General features: G+C 36.3%; 1 protein-coding gene across 1 annotated transcript in view; it reads right to left on the bottom strand.

Moving 5' to 3' along the window:
* Window positions 1-21,844, bottom strand: part of KYNU (kynureninase) — a 714,170-nt gene that overhangs the window by 671,289 nt on the left and 21,037 nt on the right. Inside the window, exon 4 of the mRNA XM_037521827.2 lies at window positions 18,899-19,032. The gene's annotated coding sequence lies outside the window, so the exon portion shown is untranslated. The remainder of the gene's footprint in view (window positions 1-18,898; window positions 19,033-21,844) is intronic.

Raw genomic sequence — 21,844 nt, 5'->3', positions numbered from 1 at the left:
CAATTAGAAAAAATGAATATAAAAAAAGAAAGTAAGCAGTGACTTGATTTACATGCTGTCTCAAATTCCTTACCAGGTTTTAGACAGGCATTTCAAGTAGGGCTGAAACAAAGAGAAAACCAATACACCAAATCCACATATTGAAGAACTAGTGCTCTATGAGAGCTTGTTTATTCCCTTCATAATGTTGACTGTGGAGCTAACTGCAATGGAAAATGATTCACCAAACTTGTAATATTCTATCATGCACTTACCATGAGGGACTATCCCAAATCTGTGATAATATAAAAATATTAAAATAAGTGCTATCTGATCAACTATAGAAAAATGGGCAAAAGAAATAACTAGGGTTTCTACGTTTCCATAAACATGACAAATTCAATCTTTTCATAATCAGATAAATTTGAATAAAAACTATAGCATGTGTCATTTCCTAACAAATTCATCCCATATTTAAAAATTGAATACTGGCAAGTGCTACAAAGATACAGAACACCAAAAACTCATCCACTTCTAGAATCTGAGAGGTACAGCATATTGCTTCTATTTGTCAACCTTGAAGAGTCCTGCTCTTTTAATGAATTTATCCATCTTTGAATTTCTTTATTGTCTGTAATATTTACTCTCCTTTAATGCCCACTCACTGAGGCATACCTGTCTTCAATTGATTTAATTTTCATCTTATGCTTATTCTTCCTTATTTATTTCCTATTACTTTATAAAATCCTTGGAGAATAGGAAATGTGTTTTGAACCTGTATTTCATACTTACTGTATTTAACCCCTTCACAATCCAAAATGATGCTTTTTATATAATGTGTGTATTGAATTCACATTTGCAAATCAGACTGATGAATGAAATGAAATATCTAAATGGATTAGAGGAAAGAAGTTGTGATCAAAGGAAAGGTGTCACTATCTTTGCATGCAAAGGAGTATATTGATTCCATACTCTGAGAATGAAGACCGGTGATCTAGTCATAGATTCAGTTTATTCCACAGTGGGAACAAATGGGAATTAATACTGTATTGCAGATACCCTAGAAGCAGTAAAAGGAGGGTCAGAATGGCTATTACAGAACTAAAGAATACAAGAGCAAAAAGAGAGTTAAAATTGAGGATCCAGGTCCTCCCTGATGGCATAGAGATTAAGACTCATTGCTGTCACCACCATGGCCTGAGTTCTATCCTAGCCAGGGAGCTACACACATGGTGCAGCAGACCTCTCCTGTCTCGCCCGCTGCTCCCCTCAGCAGTGTATTTCAGTAGATCTGCTTGTTCTGCTCCCCACTCTGTCTCTGATGAATCTTTTCACCCCACACACTTCTGACCTATACCCCAGTTCTTGTATACATAAATAAATAAAAATAAATCTTAAAAAAAATGAGGATCCATCATTTTATCAGTTAAAATCTAAAGCCTAGCAAAATAAGTGAGGTTTCCCAGCTTTGTAAATCCCCTTTCTCTAAGGATTTAACAAAAAGGATAATATTTAGCATAAAGGATAATATTTTAAAAACAATTAAATAAGGATTGTATTATTAATATGTGGGTGTAATTAAGATATTAGCCTTAGGCACATGCAGTTTAAAGGAAATGTTTGCCCAAGATGAGAAACAGCTATTTGTATGTTTACAAATTCTAAATAAATGATACAGCTGGAAATAGCTTGAAGCACAATGTTTCTCCACCCATAGGAGCTTGTGTCTTTACAGAATAGCCAGCCACGTTAGGCGACATGCCCATTGTGTCACTGACACAGCCTTGTGATTAATTGGCAACTAAGTGCAGTTACTGGTGATACATTCCCACTGACATCATGATTCTGAAATACTCCTTGTTATCACTTTCACTCTTTGAATGGTTGTATTCTGCTGAGTGGCCAGAATAAGATTAAATTGGTGGCAAAGGGCTACCAATACATTGTGACTTTTCTAGAAACATGCTCAGTTGTCAAAGTCAAATGGAGTCAGTTGCCAACCATATTCTATTGTACTACTGTACTATTACACATAATTTTGTACTGACTGGTTACAACAAATGTGGATCAACTGAAAAATTCTTAAAGCCCATGATTTTTAGAGAAACTGGACTTTCATTATGTAACACTTTTTCTAATGACAACCTTGGGAGGACTTCTGAATTAATAAGAAGTCAGATTTGTGATAGGATGATTTTCCTAAATATTCACAGAGCAAATATAGATTACACTTTTAAAAAATAATAGATTATATAGAAATATATGTAGTATGACATATATATATATAGACATCAGATGAATATAAAGAATAAAAGAAAACCATTATATGCAACTACTTACTTAACGTTTTTCTTTTTATGAAATCATGCAGTTACATTTTGAGAAGAAAGGTAAAGGTTACAATTGCATGGTAATCTGTAAACTCAGTATTACTGCATAGAAAAGAAAATTGCCATGTGGATTAAGAAGGAACCCATATTTTGATTTAAACTTCTTTGGACCTATTGCTACAGTAGGTTCTGTGAGTGTGCATGTTTCAGGGTTACTTGCAAGTGTGGACAGAGTGACGTTCAGAAGCAAGCCTTGGGTCTCTCTATCTTCTTCTATGATTACAAGAAAATAACTTACCCTGCGTTGTTGTTGTTTTGAAATTGTGAAAATTTTGTATTCAAAGCACTTTTGAGGCTACCTTAGTTAACAGACAAGTATTTTCAGATCTTAAAATGAGAGATGCTATGTAAATGCAAGATACAGACATGAATGTGCATTCAATAGAATATCGCTGTGATGACCAGAAATACAAAATGCATTATTTGCTGTTAGATTATTGGTTGAAATATTTACTTCAAATATGAATTATACTTCTGAGGTAGTATCATCTACTCAGTGTGACTGTCTTGATCTTCCAATTATTCCTGTGAAACATGAGTTGTAAGCGCTGTATCTGGAGTTGTGTTAAAAATAAGTTTCTCATCTGCAACATATTGGCTAACCTCATTTGCTAAGGGGAAAATGGATAATGTGGTGCATGTTTATTCCATTTGAGAATCCCAACTTTTTGACTCAGACACTGAATCAGAAATGTGTTTGTTATGGTCTTTCTACTTTTAAAAATAAAAATCATATTTGCCTCCAGATTACATGTTGTGTCGGGTATAACTAAAGTTGTTTTATATATTCAGTGACAACTTCACTAATGTTTCTTTTGTGGTCGTGATTATTATTATCTTAACAAACGAAATATTTTAAACCCTGTTTAGATAAAATTATGAGAGTATTACAAATTTTATGGGCTTCCAAATCTTTTTAGAATTATTTTAATTGTATTCTTTATGTATCACATGAGACATGTTGACCCAGTAGCTAAAGACACTTCAAAAATAAATATATTTTTGAGGTCTGAAAATGTAAGTATATATGAAGGCTTTTTTATCTTTTTCAAAGTCCACATTTTATGGAAGCATGTGGGAGGATAAATCCACAAAAAATTATGGAATAAAAAAAGAACATAAATGAATTAGCCAAACTAATTATCAATATAACTGTATTTTCTATTAACACAGTACTCTGAATATAATGGATGCTATTAAATTGTCTTCGTAGTATCTCTTTACTTGAGGTATTTTTAAAATTCTTATTTAGATAGCCACAAGAGGGAAATTATAGTAAAAATAAAGATCTTTTTAGATAATTAGGATTAATCTTGCATTTTATATCCATTCCCAGAGAGATGAATTTGTTTTCAAATGTTTATAGCTTATAACTTGAATATTTAGTATCCTAAGAAAGCTAAAGTAAGTAATGATCTTGTAGTCTTTGAAAGTCAACTTTGTACACAAAATCTTAGAATCAATAATGAAAGATTCTTGGATTGACATTTGGTACATTAATAACATCAGAATGAGTTACTCTGCTTACAATGAGAAATACAACATCTAGTGGGGGCTCCAAGAGGACTTTACATTTAATTTTGTTCAAATAGTGTAATGAACTAGCACCCATCATTTCTGGAGGTTCCAGCACCATCTCACATTGAAATGAATAGCAGACCTTTATCTTAAGAAGATATTGAGGGCCTCCCTGGTGGTGCAAGGGGTAAAGCACTACACTATGAAGCAATCCACAGCCTCTGTAGCACAAGCTCAATCCCCTGCCAGCCAGGGAGCTACACATATGGGGCAGCAGACCTCTCCTGCCTCCCCCTCTGCTCCCCTCAGCAGTGTATTTCAGTCAGCCTGCCTGTTCTGTTCCCCACTCTGTCTCTGGTGAATCCTCTCACTACCCGCACCTCTGGCCTGTACCACAGCTCTTGCATGCATAAATAAATAAATCTTAAAAAAGAGAAGATATTGAATGTCTAATGAAATCAGATAGCAGTCAAAATACATCCAATAATGGAAAATGTACTTATCACCATAGTTGGGCCTACACACTCCAACAGACCTTCTTTCGCACGCCATAGGGAAGAGAGTTTGCCAGTCAGTCAGAAAAACACAGAATTTAGCTGAAAGGGTATGTACAACTGGCAATGTAATATTCTGTCATTGAGTACAGTGAGAGTTCAGTTTATCTTGAGGCGAGAAACTAGAATATTATAGTTTAGTAACTCCTCTTTCAGGAGAAGTATGAATTTATTGTGGTCTTTGAATCTTTATATTATAGTTACATTATTTTCTTAAGGATCATAAATGCAACTCTTATTCAGTGGAATATATGTTTTAATATAGAAAAAAATAGCCTCATAATTAAAATAAATTGTATACTTTACAAAACTCGGGCCTCCCTGGTGGTGCAAGGGGTTAAGTCGCAGTTCTTTGAAGCTATCCACAGCCACTGCAGCACAGTTCAAGTTCGATCCATGCTTGGCCAGGTAGCTAACCCACATGGTGCAGCAGACTTCTCCTGTCTCACCCGCTACTCCCCTCAGCAGTGTATTTCAGTCAATCCAGTTGTTCTGTTCCCCATTCTGTCTCTGGTGAATCCTCTCACCTCCCTGCATCTGTGGCCTGTACCCAAGCTCTTGTAAGCATGAATAAATAAATCTTTTCAAAAAATTCTTGAAAAAAAAGATACTTTACAAAACTCTTACTTCTCATTTACAGAAGGGAAGGAAGGTGTTCTTCGCACTGGGGTCAGAGTGTTAAGCCTGAAATGCAGGCCTATCATGTATCGTATGTTTTATTTTGGGCTAGTGCCTTCATTACTCGGTGGGTGCTTCTGTTTCATTATTAGGAAAATGAAACCAGTACTTAAAGGGTTATTGTGTGAAGCTTAAATGAGATAATACATGTAAGGAACTTGCAATAATGCCTGACACTTAACAAGCACTCAATAAATTCTAACTGTAATTTCTATAATTATGATCACTAAAAGAATTTATTTGTTCCTTTCTGTCACAGTGGCAGTCGTAATAAATGTCTGATGACTTTGATTTCACAACCACAGCTGATTAGAAATTTCAAAATATATAATTAAATATACATTCAGAGAAGGAACAGAGAATAGGTAAGATATGGTAGAAGTACAATTCCAAAGAAGTAATAAGTGATAAGTGGCTGTCTGATATTACAGAAAAAAATGTTAAGAATTACAAGATCTCAAGGCCTCCCTGCTCACGCAACCTATGAAGCAATCCCAAATCTCTGCAGCAGGAGTTCAGTCCCCAGACAGCCAGGGAGCTACCCACATGGGGAAGCAGACCTCTTCTGTCTCCCCTCTTGTTCCCCTCAGCAGTGTATTTCAGTCAATCTGCCTGTTCTGTTCCCCACTCTGTCTCTGGTGAATCCTCTCAGCCCTTACACCTCTGTCCTGTATTCCAGTTCTTGTATGCATATATAAATCTTAAAAAAAAAAAAATTACAAGATCTCACATATTGAGTTATATGAGACCATTTGATAACAAGAACATGGTACTAGTTTAATATTTCCTACAGGAATGAAAATATATTTTATGATGGAGTTTCTTAGGTCATTAAATATGGTTTAAATTATTTTAGTGTATTATGTTCAAGAATACCAATGTGTCTAATATATCTCAGTGAGAGCTTTTTTGAAAGGCAGACTTAGTTTATTGAAGAAAATTGCCTATTTAGACTTACAGTTCCATTATAAAACTATGTATTTTATTTTCTCCTTAAATAACCCATCTTTTCCTTGTTCTTGCATCTTATGTTCCATACTAAGCTGTTATATCTGAACTTGCATTTCTCAGAACTGTCTCTAGGTATCATAGCCCAGTGTCAAGACTGTTTTTGCATTTGTCAGCTCCAGTACCACTCAGGGTCCATGCTGAAGTTTCTCTTCTTTATAAAGCTACACAAAGGCACATCTCCAATTCCCTGGGACCCACCATTAGGCCAATTTACCTAGGCATGAACACCAACTCTTCTTTCACCTCCATCACCATTGTTCTTCTAATATGTGGGAGGCACTGCCCCCTAGAGGCCCTAATGAACCACAGTCACATTGAGCCCATGTCCCCTATGTTTCTCTCAATATATTTATTTTTAAATTTATATGCAATTTGTGGAGAACTTATTCTGTACTATCCATATTGTAAGCACTGGGAAGATGACTTAAATAGATCTGATTCTTGGCTCTACAAAAGCTTACAGAGTCTAGTGGAAGATGTGAATGCAAGTAAATCAGCTATTATATAAAGGAAGTACTAAAGATAGGCTCAGACACTATCTTTAACCCTTCTCTGATTATTCTACCTGCATCTTCCTCAGCATGAGGTTACTAATATTCAGTGACATGAGGGCACTTAATTTTGACACTCAGAGAGGTAGATGCACAGTATTTGTAGGAGTACCAGAATCTGGTAGAGATTGTTACATTGAAATCTCTACATACATTTTCAATTGTGTTAAATGATGTCATGCAGTTTTCCCAAACTGATTTTATCAATTCACATTCTCACCAGCCGTTATGGCAACTCACTTTGTTTTGCAACTTCATCAACATTTGATATTACTCATTTTCTTTCCTAATGTTTGACAATCTGTGAAAGAAATCAGCTTTTTAAACAGATGCATAGCTATCTGTAATAAAACTTAGCTATTTATAACAAGAATGCAATTTGGCAAATTATGTCCCATGAACTATGCTACATAACATATTAAGTAGATGTTAGATAATGTGATATGGTAATGTATAATAAAAATATATATTTGGTCATTCAAATGATCAAAACGTATTTCTCATATATATTTTGTTTTAATCCATTGTTCCTGGAGCATGGGTCCCAAAAGCCTTGAGATTTCCTAAGTGTTGAATATGGTAAGGATGTGTTTTGTTATGTGAATATGTTGACTTTTGAAAGTGCTTAAAGGTAGGGGCTAATCATGAGGATAACCAATCATTTAATTAGAGAGTTGGAATTTCCAGTTCCACCTCCAGACCTCTGGAGAAGTATTACTTTCAAAAGGAAAGTAGGGGCAGGAGATTGAGTTAAGTTGCCAAAAACAATGATTTAAACAAGCATGCCTATTGTTCCCCAGGGGGCTGTGGGAACATCTGATTTATAACCAGTCAGTCAGAAGCACAGGTCACATCCTTAGCTTGCAAATAACATCTGAAGTATAGTGTAATCCTGAGAGACAGAGCTCTTAACCTGTGGAATACGGTCTACTGTTTGTGGTTAGATAGTACCAGAAGTTAGCTGCACAAAATTTATTGTAGGATATCCAGTCACTGTCCAGAAAATTGTTGTATATTGAAGGAATCCTCTATCCCACATTGGAAATTGATTTCAAGACACTAATGATGGATGGATTGATCAATCTAAGATTTTATATAGGATAGGTCACAGTACTTTTCCTAATTATTATAAAGCCAAAACCTTTGTGATTAATGTTTGACTCAAGAGATACACATTTCCAGGAGTGGACAGCGTCCTTCATGCTCCTATATAATGAAAACCTGGAAACCTTCCTCTTGATCACCTTATAATACCGTTTTTCAAGACGAAAAAATAGTTACACTAACTCATTATTTTTCTTGTATGGTTCTTCTACTTCTCAAGTTTTTAATTCATCCATTTATTTTAAGTCATAAAATGAAAACAATTCTCGCAAATTTGTCTATTTTCATGAAAAATGAACAACTTTAGTTTTGTTATTTTTGTTTCTTTTGTTAATTGAGTTGTTGTTCTTCAAGTTTTTCTTTATCTTTAAACTTTCTTTCATTCAAATACTTACCTAAAGTGCTGACAAACAAATTCTATTTTCTACAGACAGTCAAGGTGAACACTATTTATTCCAATGCAATTCTGGTAATATTTAAGCACCTCTACATCCATGAATCCTATAAGGAGGCTAAGCACTTAGAAGGGTCTTTTCATTTTCACAGCAGTATTTGGCATACACAGACAGGTCAGGTATTATATGAAGATAATAAAAATAAAGCAGCTTACCAGGAAGAAAAAAAAAAAACTATTATTAATTGTTTGAGAGAGGCTCTACTTGTAGTGAAAGAAAAATGCTGCTTCCTGCAGGATTTCATAGAATCACATTGCTAGACGGTACGTAAAAAAATCATCTAATCCATCCCTTAAAGTTTAGGGAGGTTAACTGATTTGCTGTTAACTCTTGCATTTGTATGTGTCTTTCTCTTATCCAAACAAAGGGTAATCATTATAGACAGATGATGACAGGCTTGTAAGTAGGCTTTTGCTTTTTTTTTTTTTTTTTTTAATTCCCACAACAGAATTGAATTGACACAGGCAAAATTAAAAAATAAAGACAGGGTCCTCCCTGGAGGTGCAGGAGTTAAAGTCTCAGCACTGTCAAGCTATTGCCAGACACTGTGGCATGAGTTCAATCCCCCACCAGGGAGCTAACCAACATGGTGCAGCAGACCTGTCCTACCTCACGCAGTGCTCCCCTCAGCAGTGTACTTCAGTCAGTCTGCCTGTCTTTTCCCCACTCTGGCTCTGATGAATCCTCTTGCCCCCACACCCCTGGCCTGTTCTTGTATGCATAAATAAATAAATCTGCTTAAAAACTATATTTTATTTATGCATAGAAGAACTGGCATTTAGCCCAGAGGTGTGGGTGGTGAGAGGATTCACCAGAGACAGAATGGGGAGCAGAACAGGCAGATCTACTAAAATACTGCTGAGGGGAGCAGCGGGCAAGCAGGAGAGGTCTGCTGCCCCATGTAGGTAGCTCCCTGGTGGGCTGGGATTGCACTCCTGCTGCAGAGGCTGTGGATATCTTCACAGTGCTGTGCTTAACCCCTTGCGCCACAAGGAAGGCCCAAAATATATCTTTAAAAAAAATAAAAAATACATTGCACTGAAAATGCAGGCTATATAACAACACCTTGATTGAACAATATTCATTTGCCCTGTTTGCTTTAATTAAAAAAAATATATTATGAATTTGAAATTCTTCCTGTCTACTATTGCCTGTTACATTTTCTTTCTTTCTGTGAAGTTATTATTAATATAAATTTGATATATGCTCTTCCAATTCATTTAAAATATGGCTGCATATATTTTTATTTTTCCATTAATTTTCAGTGTTTCATATATTTAAAAATGTAGTCATTTTGTGTATATATTCTAGAATTTATACTCTCTCCTCTGAATATTTTTGAAATCTACAGTAAGATATATGGCTAACAAATTTTTATAATTTATGTATAGTAGCCCATTGTATTAACATGCTTAATTTTAATTATCTTATTCCCTATCAATGGAGATTTTAATTATATTAAAATTTTTATGTTGGGCCTCCTTGGTGACGCAGCGGGTTGAATGCTGCACTGTGAAGGTGTCCACAGCCTCTGCAGCCTGGGTTCGATTCCCAGCCGGCCAAGGAGAAACCCACATGGTGTGGCAGACCTCTCCTGTCGCGCCTGCTGCTCCCCTCAGCAGTGTCTTCAGTCCGTACCTCCCGGGTCTCTGACCTGTACCCCAGTTCTTGTACAAATAAATCTTTAAAAATAAATAAATAAACAAACAAATAAATAAATAAATAAAATTTAAAATAAAATAAAATTTTTATGTTGCAATGAAAATTCTTGTGTATATCTTTTTTGGATGGCTTTTAAGAGATTCCTGACAAGGGTCTGATTTCTCAAAGACAATGTATACTTAACTTTTTATTCACTACTGACAAATCTAATGTGCCAAATGTTTGTATATTATTTTACTCTTTACTTCTGATATTATCATGATTTTAAAATTTTACCAACCTTGTGGATGAGAAAGGTGATCTACAGAATTTCTTCTGAGAAGAGGAATGAGAGAAGTATGTCCACTCAATCAATTCAGTAAATTTGCACAACATAAAAAAGCTATAAAAAATAATGTTTTAGGGCCTCCCTGGTGGCACAAAGGGTTAAGATGCAACCCATGACACTATCCACAGCCACTGCAGCACGAGTTCCATTCCTGGAAACGGAGCTACCCAAATGGTGTAGCAGACCTCTCCTGTCTCACCCACTGCTCCTGCTCCCCTCAGCAGTGTATTTCAGCTGATCTGCCTGTCTGTTCCCCACTCTATCTCTGGTGAATTCTCTCACCCCCACACCTCTGGCCTGTACCCCAGTTCTTATATGCATCAATAAATAAATCTTTAAAAAAATAATGTTTTAATTCACTAACAATGAAGTATCAGAAAGAGAAATTAGAAAAAAAATCCCTTTATAATGTTATCAAAAATAATAAAATATGGACCTTCCTGGTGATGCAAGGGGTTAAGTCTCAGCACTATGGAGCAAGCTACAGCCACTGCAGCATGAGTTCGAACCCTAAGTGGGGAGCTAATCAACATAGCACAGCAGACCTCTCCTGTCTCTCCTGCTGCTCCCCTCAGCAGTGTATTTCAGTCAGTCTGCCTGTTCTGCTCCCAACTCTGTCTCTGGTAAATCCTCTCACCACCCACACCTCTGGTCTACACCCAAGATTTCATATGTATAAATAAATAAATCTTTAAAAAAATAAAATACCCATGAGTTAAACAAGGAGGTAAAAGATCTATACCCTGAAAATTATAAGGCATCAATGAAAGAAACTGAATAAAACAATAAAATACATACAAAGATATCCTATATTCATAGATTAGAAAAAATAATATTGTTTAAATTTTCGTTCTACTGAAAGCAATCTACAGATTCATCACAATTCCTATAGAAAAATCCAATAGCATTTTCTTCTCAGATATAAAATACCTTTACAAAGTATCACAAAAAACTAGAATCATCAAAGCAAAATTTATTATTATTATTATTATTGAGATATAAATTATATATCATATTAATCTGTTTCAGATATACAACAAAATTATTCCATCTTTGATATATTTCCAAATGATAACTGTACTAAGTCTAGCTAACATCCAATACCATATATTGTTATGTATTTTTTTCAAAATTAATTGAGAAAGATTATTTGAGGAAGAGTGGAGATTGAGCCATCACACTTGCTGATTTCAAACTAAACTGCATAACTGTACTAATCAAAACAATGTGATACTGGCATAACAATGAATGCAATGGATCAGAATAGAATGCCCAAAATAAATCCATGCATATGTAGTCAAATAATTTTCAACAAGGTAAGAATATATGGTAAGTGAATAGCCAAAGCTTTACTGACAAAAAAGAAGAATGGAGGTATCACACAACCGACTTCAAACTTTACTATAAAGCCATAATAATTAAAACTGCATGGTACTGGAACAGAAACAGACACATAGACCAATGGAATTGAATAGAAAACCAAGATATAAACTCACATATTTATGGGCAACTAATCTTTGACAAGGGTGCAAAGAATACGCAATGGAACAAGGACAGTTTGTTCAATAAATGGTCCTGGGAAAACTGGACTGCTACATGCAAAAAAAATGAAGCTAGACTACTATTTTATACCATGCAGAAAAACCAATTCAAGATGGATAAAATAATTGGACATAGACCTGAAACCATAAAATATATAGAAGAAAATATGTCACGTAGGCAAAACACTACATGATATACATCTCACCAACATTTTTAAAAACACCCCCACCCCCAAACAAAGAAAGTGAAGGAAAAGATGAACAGCTGGGACAACATCAAAAAAGCTTCTGTATAGCCAAAGAAATACTAAGCAAAACAAAGAGACATCCTATTAATTGGGAAAAAATCTTTGCACACAATAATATTGATAATGGACTGATCACAAAGATCTACAAAGTGCTAGTACAACACCACAAAAACAAAGGGAACAATCCAGTCAAAAAATGGGCAGAGGGCCTCCCCTTGTGGCGCAAACAGTTGAGCACCATGCTGTGAAGCTGTCTGCAGCCTCTGTAGCACCGATTCAATCCTGGCCGGCCAGGGAGATGCCCACATGGCTCAGCAGACCTCTCCTGTCACGCCAGCTGCTCCCCTCAGCAGTGTATTTCAGTCAATCTGCCTATTCTGTTCCCCACTCTGTCTCTGGTAAATCCTCTCACCCTCCAACACATCTGGCTTGTACCCCAGTTCTTGTGTAAAATAAATAAATAAATCTTTAAAAAGAAGGAAAAAAAAGGTCAGAACAGCTAAAAAGACACTTCTCCAAAGAGGAAATATCAACAGGTACATGAAAAAAAATGTTCAGCATCACTAGTAATCAGGGAAATGCAAATCAAAACCACAATGAGATACCACTTTACACCAGTGAGAATGACACATATTAAAAAAAAAAAAACAAACAACAGGAAACAACAAATGTTGGTTATTATGTAGAGAAAAAGGAACTCTCCTACACTGCTGGTGGGTATTGCAAACTGGTCCAATCACTATGGAAAGCTATGTGGAGGTTCCTCAAACTACTAAAAGTGGAGCTTCCATATGAACCAGTAATTCCATTTCTAGGAATCTATACAAGGGTCACAAAAACATTAATTCAAAAGGGCATCTGCACCCCTATGTTTATTGCAGCACTATTTACAATAGGCAAGATATGGAAACAGCCCAAATGCCCAAAAATAGATGATTGGATCAAGAAGATGTGGTATATATACACAATGGGATACTAAAAAGCAATCAAAAAAGATAAACTCGTGCATTTGCAACAACATGAATGGAGTTGGAAAGGATTATACTCAATGAAATAAGCCAGAAGGGAAATGAAAAATATCGGATGATTTCACTTATGGGAGGAATGTAGAGAAACCAAATAAGGTATCGGGGGAAAAATAATTATAATAAATTAAAAAAAAAACAAAATTGACAGGCAACTATTAATCAGAGACACACTGCAGGGGTGGTAGATGGAGAGGGATCAAAACAGGGGAGGGAATCTGTTCTTACACAAGGGATTATGATGATGGTGCACAGGTAAATTGGTGATGGGTATTTTGTCAGGACTATACTTGAAAGGAGAACGTGAGCATTGTACAAAAAGGAAGAATGATTATGTGTGTGTATATATATATATATATATATATATATATATATATGGACGAATAAATAAATAAGAGTTGAAAAAAGAATATATGATGGGAAAATTGTAATCTCTTCAACATGTGTTGTTGAGAAAACTGAACAGACACATTCAAAAGAATTAAAGTGGTTGCTATCTCATATCATACACAAAATCAACTCAAATTGGATAAAAACTTGAAGATAAAACTTGAAAACATAAAGCTTCTGGAAGAAAACATAATGAACAAATGCCTTAACATCTATCTTGCTAACATTTTTTTGGATTTGACACCAGAAACAAAATAAAACAAGGGGAACTATATTACATTAAATTTCTTCTGTGTAGCAAAGGAAACTGTGGACAAAATGAAAAGGAAACATATAGAATGGGTGAAAATGTTTGCAAACCACATAGTCAATTAACCCAATAAAGGGTTAATTTTCAAAATATCTACTTTGAAAATACCACCTTTTTATTTTATTTTATTTTTTTATAGAGGCATGTTTTTATTTATTTATTATTTATTTGTTTGTTTGTTTGTTTTTGTTTATACATGCACTGGGTACAGTCAGAAGCACGGGAGGGTGAGAGAATTCACCAGAGCCAGAACGGGGAGCAGAGCAGGCAGAAGGACCAAGGTACACTGCTGAGGGGAGCAGCGGGCGGCAGGAGAGGTCTGCTCGCCATGTGGGACCCTCCTCCGGTGGCCGGGGAGCAGCCGGGGATCGAACCGGTGCCTTAGAGGCCGCGGGCAGCTTCGCAACCCAGCGCTCAACCGCTGCGCCACCGGGGAGGCCCTGAAAATACCACCTTTTTAAATAGTGCTCGTATTCAACTCAATAAAACAAATAATCCAATTAAAATAATATAAAGGATCTCAATAGGCATTTTCCCAATGAAGACAAATGGCCAACATGAATGATAACATCAGTGATCACTAGGGAAATGCAAATCAAAACTATAATGAGGTCACTGCATATCTGTTAGAATGATGACTATCAAAAGGCCAAGAAATACTAGGTGTTTGGAGAAAGAAACACTTTTTCAATATAGGTGAGAATGTAAATTGGTGGTTACTATGGAAAACAACATGGAGCTTCCTCAAAAAATTAAAAAAAAAAAATAGAACTACCATATGATCCAACAATCCCACCTCCAAGTATGCATTGGAAAAAGATGAAGTCATTATCTAAAAGAATTATCTTTACGGGTCTCCCCGGTGGCGCAGCGGTTGAGCGCTGGGTTGCGAAGCTGCCCACAGCCTCTGCAGCGCCGGTTCGATCCCCGGCTGCTCTCCGGCCACCAGAGGAGGGTACCACATGGCGTGCAGACCTCTCCTGCCGCCCGCTGCTCCCCTCAGCAGTGTACTTGGGTCCTTCTGCCTGTTCTGCTCCCCGCTCTGGCTCTGGTGAATTCTCTCACCTTCCCGCGCTTCTGACTGTACCCAGTGCTTGTATAAATAAATAAATAAATAAATCTTTAGTGAAAAAAAAAAAAATTACTTAAAAAAAAAATATCTTTACATGTTCATTAAAATATGATTATAATAGCCAAGATAGGGAAAAAGGAACCTCAGGGTCTGTCAATGAATGAATATATAAGTAAAATGTGTCATGAATGAATGAAAGTATGAATAAAATATCATTCAACCTATAATAAAAGGAAATCTTGTCATCTATGATAACTGATGAAACTGGAGAATCTAAGAAAATGAAATAAGTCAGATATAGAGAGAAATACTGCATGGTTTCACTTTTATAAGAAACAAGCAAACAAAGCCAAACTAATAGGTACATAAACAGAATAAAATTAAGTGCTTGGCCAGAGGCTAGGTGTAGGGAAGTTGCAAAGGTGTAGGGAAGAGAAGTTGCAAAGAGGCACACACATTTACAAAAATAAAAAAAGTCTAAGGAGCTAGTGTATTTGCTAAGACAGTAGAAATCAATTGTTCTTACACATACAAAAAAAGATAAATATGTGAGGAGATGGATGTGTTAATTAACTTGATGAGAGAATCTTTTCAAAATGTATGCTTAATCATCATGTTACATACATTATTTTATAATTTAAATTGCAGTTATATCTCAACAAAGTTGATATATTCTGGATAAAAAAAATTATGCATTATAACATGACATAACATAGTGCAAGTACTAAGCATGTGCTAGTAAGTACAGTTTAGTGCTCATTTTATCTCACTGAGGTCAACGAACATGAACTTATTCTAATGTTTTATTCCTTGTCAGTTTATGTAAATTCCTATGCTTGCTTTAAAATAAATATTTATTCTATATAAATGGATACAAGTTTTCATATGTGCCTAATAGATCAAGTTTGTTTACACTGTTATTTACATTTTCCAATGTTTTTACCATCTTTAATCTATTTGGTCTATCAGTGTGTTTTGGTTATGAGAATGGTTATAGTCTTTACTATCAGGTTAGGTTTTAAGTAATATGCAATTATAACATTGCTTACACTCTTAAGGGGTATTGCATTCATCCTCAGATAATATCTTTGTTTTTCCTGTTAATGCTTTTTTCTTTTGTTTCTATTTTGTCTGACAGTAATATCACTACTCCAGTTTTTTTCTAATTAGTATTTCCCAGTACAGCTTTTCCCCTTTATTTCATTTTAGTGTGTTTTTCTAAATTACTCAAATTATTATCCCATTTCTAGCCTTTAATAGTTTGTATATACATCATAATTTTTACTTGGCTTCATTTCCACTATTTTACTTCATATTTTCTACTTGCCAACGGTTTTGTTCCTTTTATCCTCTAAATATTTTCAAGATTTTTGTAGGAGTTTCACTATTTTTTTCTCTTTCATTGCTTTGTAAATCAACCATTACATATCTAGCATAATTGTGATTACCGTAATTTTAAGCAGTTGAGCATAAGCTATATTTTTCATTTTACTTTTCTTGATGCTTTTGCAGATCTCAAGTGCAAAGTATTATTACACTGATTAAAACCTTGGCTTAGAATATACCTGAGCATGACTTTTATCTGTGTATTCTTATCTATGTATGCCTATCAATTTGTTGAAAATAATAAGCACTTTTAAATCCACTATGCCATATAAATCTTGAACCATGAAAAACATTTAAATCTACCTATTTGATCCCTTATAATTCCATTCCCCATTGGAGGAATCACATTGTGAATACCAAGTTCATTATTCCACTGCATTCTCTTTCTTTAGTTTCATCTATGCTTTATGCATTTCTAAAATTATTTCAATTATTTTTAACAATCTATAAAGCCCTTTTGTTCTATATAGTATTTATGGAATTACATTTTTATTTCATATTTATATTCATTCACATTTTGTCCATTGTTCATAAATTTTGACTGACATTTTAATTTTGTTTAAAGATTTATTTATGCATATAAGAGATGGGGTACAAGGACTCCACTGGTGGCGCAGGCGGTTGAGCGCCGCACTGTGAAGCTGTCTGCAGCCTTTGCAGTGCGGGTTCGATCCTGACCAGCCGGCAAGGGTCCCACATGGCGCAGCAGACCTCTCCTGTCTCGCCCGCTGCTCCCCTCAGCAGTGTATTTCAGTCAATCTGCCTGTTCTGTTCCCCGCTCTGTCTCTGGCCAATCCTCTCACTCTCCTTCGCATCTGGCCTGTACCCCGGTTCTTGTATAAATAAATAAATCTGAAAAAAAAAAAAAAAAAAAAACAAGAGCCGGGGTACAGGCCAGATGTGGGGCAAGGTGAGGGGATTCACCCTCTCCAGAGAGGGAGCAGACCAGGCAAATATACTGAAATACACTGCTGAGGGGAGCAGCAGGAGACTCAGGAGAAGTCTGCTGTGCCATGTGTGTTTGCTCCCTGGCAAGCTTGGGATGGAACTTGTGCTGCAGAGGCTGCAGACAGCTTCATAGGTTGTGTTTTAACCCCTTGTGCCACCAGGGAGGCCCCCAATTTTGACCGACATTTTTCTACCAATCTTTTTGTCAATTATATGAATTGAAATACATTTTCACACTTTGTAATTTGTCTTTTATTTTTAGGGTATATTTTGATTTAAATCTTTTTTAATTTGAGAATTTTTTTTCCTATAGTTGATAGTTAGAACTTGTTTAATTTGAAAACCTCCCCAAAATCAATATTAAAAAAATAATTTAAATTATAGGATTTTAAATTTTAATTTTCAAGATATGTTTTTGATGGAGCTTCAAGAGTATTTTTGGCTAGAAAGACTTTAATCCATTTGGATATAATGGATATTTCAATTTTTATGAGGAAAATTTCCATTTTACCATTTTTCTATATGGAGCTCCACAAAAAGCCCTGTTCCCAGAGAATTCTCATTATCTGATCTGTCTGGCAATTCCCTGGAAACCCACCCACAGGGCTTGGCTTTTTTGATCTTACTCAGTGTTCAAGCATTGTGAGCAGTTTTTTTTTTCCCCCTGAGACATTTGTCAGAAACAAAAGCTATAATTGTTTAACATCAAAGCCCCCTGAGGAAGTGGTAATAGTTGGTGCAAACAAGATGTCCAAAGCATTTGAATGGAAAAATTGAAGAATTAGATGTACATAAAGAGCTTTAAATAGCTTTGCCATTTTTCCTGAGTATCTAGAAGGTAAAACCAGAAAAGGCCCTTTTCTCAACTCTGTCTGTCTTGAAGTTCTGCACAAATGGAAATAAAAGCTACTGGCAGACTTGCCCATGTCTGCTGGAGTGTTGAAGGCTTACAGCAACACATACATAGAGCTCATGACTTAAAAAAAAAATAAGTACCATATTTTATTTAACCATCTCCATCTGCATTTTCTTTTTTTTAATTTATAAGTTTTCAATTTTGCTCTAAAGTGAAAAATTATTTTTTCAGATAAATTTACTCTAAATGTTGTCTGTTACAAACACTTTAATATTTGGAAATCAAAACAGGGAAAGATACAGGCAATTAAGCCATCATTCCTAAGCTTCATCTTAGCTTTCTTTTTTTTTTCTTTTTTTAATTTAAAAATGGAGATACATATTCCACCTACATTAAAAGGTTATTTATATAAATGCATATAAAGTACCTAACACAGAGTAAGGCACAAACTATAATGTTATACTCCTGTATTTCTGTACATATAAATGGTACCTTTGATGACAATGTTGATGATGTGATAGTGATGATGACAATAGAGAAGGATGAAGGATTTTAACTTTTTTTCTAATTCTGATCTTCAAAGTTATATTTCTACTCTGGGTTTATGAAAACAAATATTATATCCTTAAAGAAATACTCTAAGAATTCCATGTATATCAGGAACTGAGGAGGTTTCATCATAAGAAACATAATGATGACGAGGATAGATTCAGTAATAACTTCAAGTGAATTATTTATCATATCTTCATTTCCCTAAACATATTCCTCACTGGTAGCAGGTTTTATTGTTTGTCCATTTGTAAGTAAATTAAAGTTGATTTCAACATGTTGATTATCCTTAGTAATCAGCATTGAACATGGCTCATTGTCAACAGACCTTGTTTATTCTTACCTTGGGAATATAGGGAGAAAATTCATCTTACTTCAAGCAAGCCAGTGGCAGGATGATACAGGGTGATGCATTCCTAGATCCTCTTTCTGCAAGCCTCAGGCATGCTTCACTCATTAGGCAGAAGTCGTTGTACACTGGGCAAAAGATACATGTGACATTCTCAAATCCATAGTGCAAATCCATAGTGCAAAAGCTAAACATAATATTGAGACAAAAGTTTATAAACTAAGATGCAGCTATTAGTTGAATGTGAATATTTCAAATAATTTTATTATATATATTGTTCAATAATTTTTATAAAGTTTCATCATGGAGTATTGAGAAATCATCTTCAATATGCTTTAATGTCATAATGCAATGTGAATGGTATAATTTATTTATTTTTTACAGGTTTGTTTATACAAGAACCAGGGTATAGGCCAGATGCACAGGAGGGTGAGAGGATTCACCAGAGACAGAGTGGGGTACAGAACAGGCAGACTGACTGAAATACACTGCTGAGGGGAGCAGCCGGTGAGACAGGAGAGGTCTGCTGCACCATGTGGGAATCCTGCCGGCCGGCCTGGATGAAACCTGCACTGCAGAGGCTTCAGACAACTTCACAGTGCAGGGCTCAACCACCTGCGGCACCAGGGAGGCCCACAAATATACAATTTATAAGTCGGTTAGTGCTGTAGTGGCAGGAGGACACATGGCAGGATCTCTATGACTCGAGCAGAGGGGGTAAAGAGGAGAGAGTCCTGAACCCTCAGTGGCCTTTCAGGCTTTTACTGGGATTTACCAGGTACACAGCTGGCAAGGGGTGCCAGGAGGCTAGGAGACTGGTGGGAGGCTACCAGCCTCCAAGCCGCAGCAAATCTTCACTCTGGCTGGGCTCTCCGGCGTTCTCTGGTGGTTTCTGCTTCTCTGCTCCCTGCTCCTCTCGTGGTTCTCCTGGTGTCCCCATAATGCTTCCCTTATAAGCCCTGCCTTAGCCCAGGTGAATCCCATCTACCTAGGCCCACACCCTATTCCAGGTGCCCGCCATCAGGCATGCATTCAGGACCTCAGGGATCTATCATCAATTCTAATGGTGGGAGGGCAGAAAAGCCAGATGCTTTTTCACTTACCCTACACATGCATTGAAAGAATATTGAATTAAAGTTAGGAGTTAATCAATGTGTTTCCATTTTTATATTCAATCATTCTGTGAGCTTGAGCAAGCAAAGAGTATTTTACTCTTTTCTTTTATGGATTTAAGGTGAAAATTAGATGATCCCCAAGTTCCTTTCTATATCTAAAAGTCAAGGAGCATATTTGTCAGTAATTTCAGTAGATACAATTATAGGTTTCCCCTGCTATCCAAAAGTAAAACATTTCCATGCAATCTTTCCTCGGTCAACATTATATAAATTAATGAAACAATTAACATTTTATATGGAAAGATTTTCCAAGACCCCCAAAATAACCTATTAAATCATGCTTTGTAACACATAAAACCTATACTGACCATAACATAGAGTAAAATCAAGAATGATGTGACACAGGTGAAGTCATATAAAGTAATTTTAGGGATGGAGAATGGTGGCAACACTCTTGATGCTCAAGGTAAGAGCTGACTCTATTATGGATGCTTCAAAACAAACTGCTTTTTTTGCCTTTGTCATAAAAATGAAAATCCTCTTTGGTTTTCTTTCACTTAACAAAAACAGGTATTAATGTAGGTCTTTTGTAAAAGTAAAGTGTTGTAAATGGAACTTTCAAAAAAGCAGTGAATACTTAATAGCTGTATTCCCATTTGCAGGGAATGAGGAAAGAAAGGTTAAGAGGATGTAAATGATTTCTTAAGGTCACCTAATGAGTATATAATGAAAGTGGGATTTTTGCCTGGACATCTCCCCGACTTTGTCTCATAAAATGAAAACTAATGTTGAAAGTAATGGAGAAAAACAACTTGAAAGAACAAATCTTGAAAACAAAATAGGCAAGTGGCTATTTTAAAATCTAAGTGAGGAAGAACTCCACCCACAACATGTTGAAATAAAGAGATTGGAATTATCCTCTCCCTTGAAAACAACTACAGAAAAGATGAAAACATGCTCCTAGAAAAAAATATAAATGCCTTGAAGCAGTTATAGTGCCCCAGGACTTCCCCAGGGAATTCAAGAACTAAGGTTAGTGTCCACTGAGAAAAAAGAATAGGAGGATGCAAGGGGAAACATGTCTAGGCTTGGGTTGAATTCCCAAGCCATGTAGAAGTAACAAAGGACATTGCAGATTTACTTGGAGGAATTTTCCTGAAAGAAATGTGAGCTGGGACCCAACCTGGGGCAGTGAGAGCTCAGCAGACTCTGTACTGGGAAATTAGGAGCCCTACAATTGGGGCAGCATGCCCACTAAAAGTTCCTTCCAGGCCTCCCTGGTGGCGTAGGAGGTTGAGCGCCGCACTGTGAGGCTGTCTGTAGCCTCTGCAGCGTGGGTTCGATTCCGGCCAGCCAGCAAGAATCCCACATGGCACAGCAGACCTCTCTTGTCTTGCCCACTGCTCCCCTCAGCAGTGTATTTCGTCAGTCTGCCTGTTCTGTTTCCCGCTCTGTCTCTGGTGAATATTCTCACCCTCTCAGGCATCCAGCCTTGTATAAATAAGTGAATTTTTTTTTTCATTTATTTATTTATACAAGCACTGGGTACAGTCAGAAGCGCGGAAGGGTTTGAGAATTCACCAGAGTCAGAGGGGAGAGCAGAGTAGGCAGACTGATGATACACTGCTGAGGGGAGCAGCGGGCGGCAGGAGTGGTGTGCTGCACCATGTGGGACCCTCGCCAGCAGCCGGGGATGGAACCAGAGTTGCAGAGGCTGCGGGCAGCTTCGCAACCCAGCGCTCAACTGCTGCGCCACTGGGGAGGCCCTAAACAAGTGAATCTTAAATAAATAAACAAACAAACAAACAAATAAATAAATAAAATA

The sequence above is a fragment of the Talpa occidentalis genome, unplaced genomic scaffold (genome assembly GCF_014898055.3).
Source record: "Talpa occidentalis isolate TD23 unplaced genomic scaffold, MPIMG_talOcc4v2.1 talOcc4.3, whole genome shotgun sequence".
NCBI classification, from domain to species: Eukaryota; Metazoa; Chordata; class Mammalia; order Eulipotyphla; family Talpidae; genus Talpa; species Talpa occidentalis.
This window is presented reverse-complemented; position numbering and strand designations above follow the sequence as displayed.